This window comes from Trachypithecus francoisi, unplaced genomic scaffold (genome assembly GCF_009764315.1).
Source record: "Trachypithecus francoisi isolate TF-2019V2 unplaced genomic scaffold, Tfra_2.0 Lachesis_group10, whole genome shotgun sequence".
Taxonomy (NCBI): domain Eukaryota; kingdom Metazoa; phylum Chordata; class Mammalia; order Primates; family Cercopithecidae; genus Trachypithecus; species Trachypithecus francoisi.
In genome coordinates this window covers 6,722,154-6,735,863 of record NW_022681455.1, presented here as the reverse complement: position 1 = coordinate 6,735,863, position 13,710 = coordinate 6,722,154, and the positions used below count along the sequence as shown (strand labels likewise).

Sequence of the window (13,710 nt, the reverse complement as noted above, 5' to 3'; positions counted from 1 at the left end):
TCTTGATATCAAAGGTACAAACAAGAGAAGATGCAAAGACTCTTTTATTATTCAATGTTTGCAGTAAGCAGACAAGTTAAAGGCAGAAAGAGAAGAAAAAAAGATTTAGATAAAGCAGTAATTATTTAAAGCTCAAGTTTAGAAAGCTACCACATAGTACATGAGTTTTTTTATTTCTTTACATCTTTAAATGACTTGCAATTTCTATCCTGTAATATAGTTTGAGTATTTCATCCTTTACGATAACATTTATAATTCTCATAGTGGTTGCAAGTGGGCCCTTTTGTCCTCTTTCCCTTGTCTGAATATCTTGCTAGGTTGACCTGCACAATTTTGTACCTGCCCACGTCTCTTCTAATGACAAGGATGGTGCTGGAGACAGAACTAACTGAAAACTATGAAATGAGGGCCAACATCAGTGCCTTTGTGGTGGCTCCCATTCTGACCCCTCTGGGGCTGGTCTTTTCTACTTATTTTTACTATGTCTTCAATGGACAATCCTTTAATCTGGATGCTCCTGTGTTTGGTGGTCCAAGGTACTAATGTGACTGCTCCTCAGGTAGCCCCTCTTGTGGATTCAGAAGCAAAGAAGAAAGGTTCTTCTCTATGGCAAAGGTGTTTCAAGGTGAGCTGGAAGGAAATCCATTTGTCAATTTGGGCTTAGGATCGTGGACCTTAAGCTTCAGTGGAATGAAAGGGGCTCTTTTATTTATTTTTTATTTTTATTTTTTTTGAGACGGAGTCTCGCTCCGTCGCCCAGGCTAGAGTGCAGTGGCCGGATCTCAGCTCACTGCAAGCCCCGCCTCCTGGGTTTTACGCCATTCTCCTGCCTCAGCCTCCCAAGTAGCTGGGACTACAGGCGCCCGCCACCTCGCCCGGCTAGTTTTTTGTATTTTTTAGTAGAGACGGGGTTTCACCGTGTTAGCCAGGATGGTCTCGATCTCCTGACCTCGTGATCTGCCCGTCTTGGCCTCCAAAAGTGCTGGGATTACAGGCTTGAGCCACCTCGCCCGGACGATTTTATTTTTAAAGTCAGAATTGGTTTCCTGCCCTTCAAGTGCTCCAATGCTGATACCGATAGTGAGGTTGTATAATTGGCAATAAATTTCTTACATGAAGAGCTTCTGGCCAGGTCCTTTTGACTGCTTAGAATGTTTTGCTTAGTTGGGCTTTTCTGTCCCTGTAAAGTTAATCTCCCGCAAATTTGTGTCCACTTCTGCAGGAGGGAACTGGAAGGCTGAGGAGAAATTTGTTGGTGATGAAGTAGCACAAGACAAGGCACAAAAGATGAGGTGGGGGAGCCCAGGAGGCTGGGAGGCAGGCATAGGGTAAAGCTGTTGAAAAGAGGCACTATAATTCTTTATTTAAAAAAAAAAAAAAAAAGCATCTGAAGAATTTGCCAATTCAGCATTTATCTAGCATTTGCTTCTCTGGGGCAGTGATTCCAGATTCCCAGCCTGTCAGGAGCTGGAGCACCCTTTGCAACTGTTTGCTTGATAATAGGATTCTCTTTTCTCCCTCTTCTTAGAAATAATGCATCCTTTAAAATAAAACTAAAGTGAACTGAAATTTTCATCGTTTTGAAACACGTATTTTAAAAATGCAAGGTTTGAAAAAAACTCCCCCTGAAATAATTCTAGTCCTTTCTAGGGAGTCGTGAAACTGTAGCTTGTGGAGAGTAGCCTGCTTCAGGCTTTCATAATGACCTGGTGACTCAGCACTGGCAGACTTCCCAGGAGTCAGTTCCCACCGTAGGGAATAATTTTCCATTCCTGGGGGAGTCCCTCAGGAGACACCTCCTCTGCTTCTTCAAGTCAGAGAAGTGTTCTGCCCTGCCCTCCCCCAGCCTCCTGCCAGGTTCCTGCCGCCAGCCTCATGCTGTGCTGTGTATTATAGAATTTCTAGACTTACTGCCCTGGTTAATTGTCAACTCTTTGCCAGAGAGTTTGTGCTTGCCCCTTATGTGTATTGGAGTAAACTGTAATTTGTTTTGGAGGCTAGGGCTCTTGATTGTCGTAAGTCTAATCAGAATGCCACAGAATCAGGCTGAGCACAATGGCTCACGCCTATAATCCCAATGCTTTGGGAGGCCGAGGCAGGCGGATCTTCTGAGGTCAGGAGTTCAAGACCAGCCTGGCCAATATTTTAGTAGACTTTGTCTCTACTAAAAATACACAAATTAGCCGGGCATGGTGGTGCGCACCTGTAGTCCCAGCTACTCTGGAGGCGGAGGCAGGAGAATCACTTGAACCCGGGAGGCCGAGGTTGCAGTGAGCCAAGACTGAGCCACTGCACTCCAGCCTGGGCAATAGAGAACAAAGTTTTCAATGTTGGGATGTCTTTTAAAAGACACGTGTTTCGAGATAAACTGAAGTGGTTTCAATATATGAGTCAATAACAAATCTTCACATTCTGCACATGTATCCCAGAACTTAAAGTATAATAAATAAATAAATAAATAAATAATAAATAAATATATGAGTCTATGGGAAATACTTTTTGATGCAGGCATTCACCAGATTCTTCATAGAGACAGACATAATGTCCTAAAATCTGAAAGAAAACCGTTTACCTAAGACAACACATAGGTTGAACTGTTCAGCAAAGTGACCACTTGTGTCTTTCAAAGAAACTTGTTTCTGAACAGTGGAGCAAGTACTGCTTTGAAAGAAGCAATGATTTGGAACTGAGAGTTCTGGATGAATGCCTATTGTTGGGTGTGGTGAATAAACGAGCCCTGTACAAAGAAGTCCAGGTGCCCTGAGCGGGCACAGCGTCTTTCTTGACACATGTAAATCTGCTGTCCAAATACCCTATCTGGGGTGTGGCTGTACACATCCTCCTGATTTGTTAGCTCTCTTGGCTAAGGTCAGAGATTAAGTTCAGAACAAAATTTAGATACCTGGACTCACTGAAATGCATTTCTTTTTGTGCTAATGAGGCAGGCCTGTGCAGAAGACCTTCTTTGGTCATTGCTTCAGGCCAGCATTTCCTTAAAGGGCTCATGACTCTGGAAAAGTTGAATATAAATAGGGAAAGGCCTCAGCAAAGCTTTCAGAATTGTCTTCCCTATTTCCAGCTTTCTATTCCTTGTTCTCTGTGTCTTCCCTCAACCCTCCTTTCTCTTCTTCCCAGTCATCCATTAGGCATTTTACAATTGATGGGCTGTTCATGTAACGATTGCTATCCTAAAGGATCATCCATGGGGCCAAGCCATTGGGCGGACATTTGAGGCACAGGGGACCCACATGTGCCAATCTCTCCAGAGTTGTTTGTTAATTGCATGGGATAAAAGCACCTTCATGATGGAGAGATCTGGTGGTCAACACTTGGCTGAAATAGTCAAACTTGATAGCACCCATCGTGACACTACCCAACTCTGTGGGCCTCCTGATGGGCTGCAGCATAAAGCACACAGTCTCACTCAGGGTGTGCTCTTGGCCAAACATTCATTCTGAATCTCATCAAGCCTCTAGACCCATCCTTCAAGTTACTGGAGATACGGGGGCAGGCTAAGGACAAGCTACACAGTAGGATGAGGAAGCAACCCGACACATCAAGAATAGGGGAAATTTTACAAGAAGACTGTCCTGGACTCAGGAAGAAAATCAACATCATGATTAAAAAGTGTGTGTGGGCCGGGCGCGGTGGCTCAAGCCTGTAATCCCAGCACTTTGGGAGGCCGAGATGGGCAGATCACGAGGTCAGGAGATCGAGACCATCCTGGCTAATACGGTGAAACCCCGTCTCTACTAAAAAAAAATACAAAAAACTAGCCGGGCGACGAGGCGGGCGCCTGTAGTCCCAGCTATTCGGGAGGCTGAGACAGGAGAATGGCGTGAACCCGGGAGGCGGAGCTTGCAGTGAGCTGAGAGCCGGCCACTGCACTCCAGCCTGGGTGGCAGAGCAAGACTCCGTCTCAAAAAAAAAAAAAAAAAAAAAAAAAAAAGTGTGTGTGTCGGGGGAGTGGTTGGGGGGACCGTTCTAGAGGAAAAGATTAAAGGAGTCTAAAGAGACATAAGTATCCCTCTACCGGTGGGGTTTTGTCTCACAGAAAGTTCTCCACTCCCAGACATGGGTCCCTCGGCTTCCTGCCTTGGAAGCGCAGCAGCAGGCATCGTGGGAAGGTGAAGAGCTTCCTTAAGGATGTCCTGTTCAAGTCGGTCCACCTCACAGCCTTCCTGGGATACAAGGCTGGGATGATCCAGATTGTGCGGGAAGTCGACAAGCCAGGATCCAAGGTGAACAAGAAGGAGGTGGTGGAGGCTGTGACCATTGTGGAGACGCCACCCATGGTGGTTGTGGGCATTGTGGGCTATGTGGAAACCCCTTGTGGCACGCACTGGGCAGAAAGGCTACCATCACTGCACTGAGATCAGCAAGAACATCTATAAGATTGGCCGGGGCTACCTTATCCAGGACGGCAAGCTGACCAAGAACAACGCCTCCACTGACTAGGACCTGCCTGACAAGAGCATCAACCCTCTGGGTGGCTTTGTCCACTATGGTGAAGTGACCAATGACGTTGTCCTGCTGAAAAGCTGTGTGGTGGGAACCAAGAAGCGGGTGCTCACCCTCCGCAAGTCCGTGCTGGTGGAGGCAAAGCAGCGAGTTCTGGAGAAGACTGACCTTAAGTTCATTGACACCACCTCCAAGTTTGGCCATGGCCACTTCCAGACCATGGAGGAGAAGAAAGCCTTCGTAGGACCACTCAAGAAACACCAAATTGCAAAGAAAGAAGGAGCTTAATGACAGGAACAGATTTTGCAGCTGGTGGGGTCTCAATAAAAGTTACTTTCCACTGGAAAAAAAAAGAGACATAAGAATCAAATGAAGATTATTGACCTCAGATCCTCGGTCAAAACAACCACCACCAATAAGGTGGTAAAGAACAGGAAAAAAAAAAAAAAAAAACCATCTAAGAGAGACATTTATGGAACAGTTGAGGAAATTAGAATACACACTAGATATTAGGTAAGAGTAAGGAATTACTGTCGGGAATTTCTGAGTTGCGATCATTGCATTGCGGCTTTTTAGAAGAATATCTTTTTTTTTTTTTAATTTTTGTATTTTTGGTAGAGACAGGGATTCACCATGTTGGCCAGTCTGGTCTTGAGCTCCTGACCTCAAGTAATCCACTAGCCTCGGCCTCCCATATGTCTTTTAGGATTACAGAATTCACATTCAGTTCCAAGGATGAAGTAACAAACACTAAACTGGCAAGTTCAATGTATAAGAAACAGAACTCACTAACATGCCTGAATGTCCACCCACAGTAGCCAAGCAGACCTTCTGGCAGTTGGGCAAATCCTGAGGAATCTTGTGAAGCAGGTCAAGGGGTTGCCTGTCTTCTGGGGTTGGGAACTAGGAAAGGCCAACTGGACAGTCTTTTCGTCCAAGTTGCTGTTTAGTGAGGTTTTGGTGTCTAGCTTGTTTTTTTTTTCATTTTTTGTTGTTGTGTAGTTCTCACCTCACATGAGAGACTCCAGCTCTTCTGCTGTTATCCCAATAGCCTTTGTAATGCAATTACATGGGCAGCTTCTAACTTGCTCAGTCATGGGGGAGTAGAAATACATGATTGGAACTTCAGGGTAAAGGTGACAGGGTGAACCCACACATCTATAAGATTTTCCCCAAGTTTTAGTACATGAAAATAAAACATGACCCACCAGAAAGTATAAGAGAGAGAAAATGAAAAGAGGTCACATAAAAGGAACAGTATTTAGAAAAGCTTTTCATTGATACTATTGGAAGGTAGGGGATAATCAAGCAATGCTTTGAAATATCTAAAGGAAAACTAATTCCATCCTAGAACTCTATGCTCAAATTGTTACTTGAGTGTATGGGAGAATAATAGGCATTTCCTAGATATGTAAGGTTCAAAACATTTACCTCTCATGTTATTCAAGAAGCTATTGGAGGATTGGCTTCTCCAAAACAAGGAAATAAGAAAGAAGGATGCATAGAATGCTAGAAAAGGGGGAATTAATACATAGAATAGGTGGAAGGATCTTTCAGACATCCTGGAAGGACTGCTTCACCCTGGGCAGAGAGGGCACTCATTCCTGATCTAAATCATCAGAAACCTCCAGAAGAGTCCCACATGGCCCAATAACCTGAAAATATTGAGAGGCTTAATAAGCGGTTGAAAATTTGGGATTGAATGAGTGGAAGGTACAGAAAAAACTAACTAAGCAAAAGAAAGAGAATGATTACTAACTTCTAGAAAAACAGTTTTTAGGAAAGAAAAAGTCATCATAGTATACTATGTGGCTCAGTTGTGAATGGCATCTTCACAGTCATGGTAATGTAAGCAGTGGATAGCAATCCAATTAAACTTAATAACAGAAAATATTGGTGAGGTAGGAGATCAGCAGGACTTGTTTTCTGAGCACTCGTTCCAATCCTGCTGATCAAACAGGATCTGGTCAAAATAGAATGCTTAAAGAGACTGAACAAAACCAGCTAAGACCAAGATGGCAGCAAAAGTCACCTCAAGTTGCCCTCACTGCTCATTATATGCTAATTATAATGCATTACATGCTAAAAGACACTCCCACCAGCACCATGACAGTTTATAAATACAATGGAAATGCCCAGAAGTTACTTTATATGGTTTAAAAGGGGAGGAACTCTTGGTTCCAGGAGCTCCTCACTCCTCTAGAAAATTTGTGAATACCCCATCCCTTATTTAGCATATAATTAAGGCATAGTTACAAATACAGCTAACCAGCAATCCACTAGTGCTACTCTGCCTATAGGGCAGCCCTGCTCTGTTTATGAAGCAGTCATTTTCCTGTACTCTGTTGCTCTAATAAACTTGCTTTGATTTCACTTTATTTTGTTGACTCACTCTTGAATTTTTTCCTATGTGAAGCCAAGAACCCACCTGGGCTGAGCCCTAATTTTGGTGTTCACCTGTGTCATTGGTGGTAGGATGGGAAGACATGGAAGTTATGTATATGAGTGTATGTTGAGGATGTAGTATGAAAGAGACCCAAAGGGCCATCTTCCAGAGTTGGAAGTCCATAGCAAATGTCTAAAGCTTAAAAAGATCAAGAAATTACAATATAAGCATGTTATTTAGAGAAATGGAGATAGGTACTCAAAGCCTTCACTAAAAGAGTTGGCTGTTGTTGCTCCACATAGTGGTTAATGAGAGGTGGGGGAGAGCCTGCCTTCTTTTTTGTAATAGGGTTAAAAACTGTACAGAACAGGAGCCCATTCTCTATAACATTTTGTCTATGATATTCTGGAAGAATTCTTCTGACCTCATCACTATAGGACTTCACGCTCTGGGCCAGAAGTCACAAAATGGTGCCATAGTAGTGGGTTTTTGTATGACTCTCACAGTTTTATATTTTTAATAAGAATATTTGAATTTATTGACAACAATTACAAATCAGGAGATTTAAAGTAAAATACCAGATTTCTAGTTTCCCTTGAAAGAAATCAGAAGATTCAGCAAAACAAATGCCTGCCCAACAAAAACAGCTGACTGACACCAAGACAGAGCTGTGCCCCTCAAGCAGCCAAAGGTCCTACCTGGTACTCACCTGCTCCCCACCTTCCCCCACTGGCGTTTTTGGTTACCTGCCTGGCCTCTGTAGGCATTTGCATACAGGTGTCAAAATACTGCTTTTCCTACTTCACCTTTTGAAAGCACTGTAAGGGATTTTTTTCTGTTTTCCTCCGCATTAGTTTTCTATTCCTTCTTAAGACAAATATTATGCAATCTATTAGGGATAGTGTAGCAGACAGAGTTCAGTCGGTGTAGTGAGAAAGAACCAGTTACGAATCCAGATTCTACCAAGTTCCGTGACTGTGAGCAAGCCACTGGATTTCATTGTACCTCAGTTTCCTTTTGAGTTGAATGGGTCATATAATTGTTGTTGCAAGGGTGAAGCATGATAATTTTCATGAAACTGATTGCCCACTACATTGTTAAAAGCCACAACACCTAAAGCAAATTATTAAATAGATAATATATTTGATTAAATATCTTCAGGCAGATGTAGGTATTCCCTAAAGTTTTTTCATCTCTAAGAGACAAGACAAGATTCTGATCATCTAAGTGTCTTGGCCCATGGCTGTTCAATGCTGTGAGTGGGCATAGTCTAATTGTTTTAAGTAAGTTGATTTATTGGGGAAAAGAGAATGCTGAAGTTTAAAGTTTCAAGCCTAGAACCCATGGATCCTTTAGTTAATCAATTTCCACAGATATTTACCAATGGTCTGCTATGTTCAGACTTTGATGGGCTTCAAGTAAGGTACATGTTGTTGTTTTTGTTTGAGACGGAGTTTCACTCTTGTTGCCCAGGTTGGAGTGCAGTGGCATGATTTCGGCTCACTGCAACCTCTGCCTTCCGAGTTCAAGCAATTCTCCTGCCTCAGCCTCCCGAGTAGCTGCGATTACAGGCATGTGCCACCACGCCCGGCAAAATTAGTATTTTTAGTAGAAACGAGGTTTCTCCATGTTGGTCAGGCTGGTCTTGAACTCCTGACCTCAGGCTATCTGCTCGCTTTGGCCTCCCAAAGTGCTGGGATTACACACATGAGCCAGCACGCCTGGCCAGTACATGTTTTTTTTAAGAGGAACTCAGAGTTTAATGAAAAATGCTAATTTATAAAGAGACACATGACTAGTTGTGGCAGTAAGAATTTAGAAAACAGGGAGTCTTTTTAACTGTGTGATTCTATATGTTCTAGAGTGTGTTCCTGGATGTTGTCAGGACTCACTTCCTGGGCTTTCTTCAGAATAGGATTGGCAGTTATCTATTCACAAAGGATCAGAAGAGTGTTTTATGTGGCCCTATACTTCACAGAATTTTAGAGTTGGCATCTTTAAAATTATAACAGGGAAAATGCTGGGCCATCTGCAGATGTTCAACAAATTCTCAGAATATGTAAGCAGGAAGTCAATTTCATCAACTCCGATCCATCGAAAATGATTTCAAATAAGAAGGGCGGTGCTGAGAGACTGAGTGACTAGTTAAGGTTACACAGCTTGCTAATCACCAAGCAAGGAGTGCACAAAAATGACAATCTCTTGTAGGGAGGAGAAGAAAATATCTTTCAGATTTGTCCTGGAAAGAGAGAGAAAAGATCTTCCACTCCCTTCTCTATGGTGATGGCTGGTGTGAGGAACACCTGCATCTTACCTAAGTATTTAACTTAAGACACGTGAATCCTTTCATTTATTATCAAACATTTGTGGAGTGCCTACCTGTGCCAGGTATGGTTCTGCAAAACCCTTTCCCCAGCAAAGCAGAGCCAGAGCCTGGCTCTCATGGAGCTTGCAGTCTAGCAGGGCTGGTGGCAGAGGGAGCCGGAGCCAGCCACAAACAATGGATGCAATAAGTATCACAGTACTGTGTATAGCATGGTATGAGGTGGTGGGTGCCATGGGAAAAAGTCAAGTAGAGCAGGCACAGTGGATGTTATGTGGCTCTGTCCAGACCTCCTCTTCAGGACGGAGATATCCCCATCCCTGAGCTGCTGGGATATCGGTGGCTCACAGTTGCATCCCTCAGCTTCTGGGAACAGTCTTGCTTAGAGTTATGCCCTTTCCTGGGTGAAGCCCATGACCAAATCTGCCTGACCTGGGATATAAGACCCAGCCCCTTTCCTCAACTGGAGACATTCTAGGGCCTTCCCAGCTCCAGAGCTCCCTGTAAGGCTGGTTCAGTCCTCAGTGGCAGCCAGCCAACCACACGGGGTGCTGACTTCTCTCTCCCCATCCTGCCTTCCCAGCTTCCTCACAAGTGTGTGCTCCCTGAGCAACCCCCACGAGCCTGCTGCATGCCTCTCTCGGTCTCAGGCTTTTGTTCCATGGAACACAATCTTAGACAGCAAGGTAAGAAGATCAGGAGGGAGAGGACGACAGCTTGCTTATTTTAAAAGGCACGGCCATTGTAAACCTCACTGGGAAGGTAACATTTAGGAAAAGCTTGAAGTTATGAGAAAAATTTTAAATTGATAAAAACATAATTTAAATGTTTCTGTTGGTTTTGTGTTTGGTTGCTTATGGTGAAAAACCAAGGCAAATGTCTCCTTTATCAGGAATACACATTAATGGGCTTAAAACATAGTGTGAATGAAGAGATTGAAGCCTAGCTAGGTATATTGCTCAGCACAACAGAATGAGAATTCTGTGATTCCCCTCTGGCAGCCCTAAAGAGAAGGGGCTGGGGCCTCCCGAGGGGAGAAGGCAGAAGGTATAGGGCAACAGTACTTGAGAGAGGTGAGGACCCCAGCAACCTGATAAGAGGCCTGGACCCAACGCCAAGAAATTGGCAATGATTTCTAGGAACTAGACGTCTGATATTCCATTTTGAGTTTCTCCCTGTACTCATGCATTGGCCGTCACGCAAAATGCCACATCATCTTGAGGAATCTAGTGGGAAGAAAGGTGCTTTGTTTGCACCAGGTTATTACGAAGAGAGGGCAGAAGCCTAAGGCTCCCCAGCACCAAGCTGGAGTCAGGTGTTGTAGCCAGAGGCAACGCAAACAACTACCTGGACAAGACCCTCCCTGGATGGTTAATATTGGGACTGCTGCTCTCTGCCCCGTCCTGTGAGATTATAGCATGCACATATTTATTTAACTATTAAAGGAAGAGGAGCACCATATGGCTGTAAAACATGGGGCGATTTAGGTTACAAAAGAAGCATGCTTATTTAGAAATCTTACACATTCAGAGGTATTATCCATCTCTAGCAATCGCAGAGAGTGAAATAAACATATTTAAGTAATGGCAACAGCAACAAGGAAGACTTTTAAGCACACTTTCAAATTTTGCATTGAGAAATATGGTGAGACCTTTCAACTTTCTATTTCAAAATCCAAACCCATTCTGATGAAAGCTCTTTATTCATGAACATTTTTGTTCATGTGACTAGGATTTTACTCTATACATCTCAGACAAAACTTCTTTCATTCCACCTGCCGTTGGGCAACGCTCTCCAAGGGGAGGAGGAAGCTCCTTCCAGAGTCCTGCCAGACATCAGCACAGGCCCTGGGGCAAGATCTGGTCACCCCTGCCTGTGCTGGGAGGAGAGGAGAGGAGTTGGATGAGGAGGGACATCAAATTTAAAGAACAAAATCAGTTGACCCTGTTTTGGTGCTAACTTTTCCTCGGCTGGTATTCTACATCCAGAGAAGCAAATGGGGTGGTCATGTACCTTTCCCAAATGGTCTCTTCTTCTCCTCCTTCTCCTCCTTCTTCTTCCCCTTCCCCCTCCCCCTCTCCTTCTCCTTCTCCTTCTCCTTCTTCTTCTTTGAGATGGAGTCTTGCTCTGTCACCCAGGCTGGAGTGCAATGACATGATCTCAGCTCACTGCAACCTCCACTTCCGGGGTTCAAGCGATTCTCCTGCCTCAGCCTCCTGCATAGCTGGGATTACAGGCATGTGACGCCATGCCCGGCTAATTTTTGTATTTTTAGTAGAGACGGGATTTCACCACGTTGGCCAGGCTGGTCTGAAACCCCTGACCTTAGGTGATCCACCCACCTTGGCCTCCCAAAGTGCTGGGATTACAGGTGCCTGGCCCAAATGGTCTTTTCTTATCAGAAAGACCTTTTCATTCTTTACAAGTAAAATTAAAAAAAAAAAAAAAAAGCCTCTTATCATGAAGACATATGTGGGCAGGTAGAAAGGGTTTTACAGGATATATTTTGTAATGCTTCCAGACAATATATAATTTACCATCTTAACTATTTTCAAGTGTACAGTTCAGCAGCATTAAGTACGTTCATGCTGTTGTGCAACCAGCGCCACCATCCATCTCCAGAGCTTTTTCATCTTCCCAAACTGAAGCTCTGTACCCATTAAAAAACAACTCTCACTTGTACCTTCCCTCAACCTCTGGCAACACCCATTCTACTTTCTGTTTCTGAATTTAATGCCTCTAGGAACCTTATATGAGTGGAATCATACAATAAGTGTCCTTTTGTGACAAATACTTATTGGCTTATTGCACTGATAATAATGTCTTCAAGGTTCACCCATGTCTAGTATGTGTTAGAATTCTCTTCCTGTTTAAGGCTGAGTAATATTCCATTGTGTAGATAGACCACAATTTGCTTATCCGTTCATCTGTTGAGAAAAACTTGGTTTGCTTCCACTTTGGACTATTGTGAATAATGCTGTTATGAACAAGTGTGTACAAATCCCTGGTACAGTTTTTGTAATTTGCTTTTACTTTCCCAGACCAACTTAGGACTTGACAGATTTTGAACATGAACTTACTTTCCTTCCTTGAGACTAGATAGATTTAAGATTAAGCATTTTTAAAGGGGGCCTTTTCTTTGACTAAGTATCATAGAAAGTAATTTGGTGTCTTGTGCGTGGTGCATTGCTTCTCTGAATGAATAATTCAAGACATTTCAAAACACCAGTGGATTTGAAAATCAAATTCACACAGACAGAGTGAGTTGTGAGAAAAGGATAGCATAGGCACCATGATTCAGGTTTGGGGTGCTACAGACTGACACCAAGAAATCAAATGAGAATAAATTACAATTCAGCTGTGAGTGTGCAACACACACACACACACAGAAGCAGTTAGTTTAAAACTCAGGAAGGCACACAATTCTAGCTGCATTTTCTAGACTACCTTGAGGTTTGGGCTTTTACCTTATAAGACAGGTGGAAAGCGTTGGGAATGAGGATCTGGAGAGTTGACCCTACTTGTGCTCTCCCGCCTTGTTGCCTGATAGTGCACCTTAGATAGTTAATGGCAAGGCTTCCTATGGGCCAGATAAGGTTGCAGAGAATTTTCCATTTCACATTACAGACTGCCCTGTTGACCCAGCCAGCAGCATCACAGATTAATGTCACTGGCCAATGGAGAGGACACTCAGCAGGCATGAATGCTTAGGGCCTCTGGAGCCCAGGAGCCAAGAGCAGGACCCTCATCGACTGGACCCCATGGCAGCTGTCCTTTCCAGTGGCCTCTCGCAGGCTACATGGCCTCTCATTTTTGCTTTTCCTTACACATCTGCTCTTGTTTTTTCTCTCAACTGACTTCCTTTGTTTAGTCACTTTGAATATAGCTCAATAATGCCACCAAGCTTGATTTTCCAATGCTACCTTTATTGGCTATCGAGTTCATTGCATCTGCCAATGGTGTCTGCATAGCTCAGTTCAAAACTTTGAGAGTCTCATTGACAAGCTTTGGAACTCATTGCCCAATCCAAGTCATCTAATACCCTGGGTGGATGGTGGTAGAAAGAAGGTAGGAAAGGTAGGAGGATGGTGGTGGGAGCCCTGTGGTGTGTGGTGTGTAGGACTACCTACACTTCTCCCTTCTTCTTCTTCTTCTTTCTTTTTTTTTTTTTTTGAGAGGGAGTCTCGCTCTGTCACCAGGCTGGAGTGCGGTGGTGCGATCTCAGCTCACTACAACCTCTGCCTCCCGGGTTCAAGGGATTCCCCTGCCTCAGCCTCCTCAGCCATCATGACCAGCTAATTTTTTTTGTATTTTAGTAGAGACAGGGTTTCACCACGTTGGCCAGGATGGTCTCGATCTCCTGACCTCATGATCCACCCACCTCGGCCCCCAAAATGATGGGATTACAGGCATGAGCCACCTCGCCTGGCCAGGACTAGCTACCCTTCTTAGAGACCTTGGCTGGGAGCCAATAAAACAAGTCTAGAGCACTGATTGAAAGCAAGTAGGGTGAAAGAACAAATTGGTTGAAAATGAGGAG

At 43.8% G+C, this 13,710-nt stretch overlaps 1 pseudogene; it reads left to right on the top strand.

The window, feature by feature from the left end:
• Positions 1-366: 366 nt before the first annotated feature.
• On the top strand, positions 367-4,749 carry LOC117088296 (annotated as a pseudogene).
• The last annotated feature ends 8,961 nt before the right edge of the window (positions 4,750-13,710 follow it).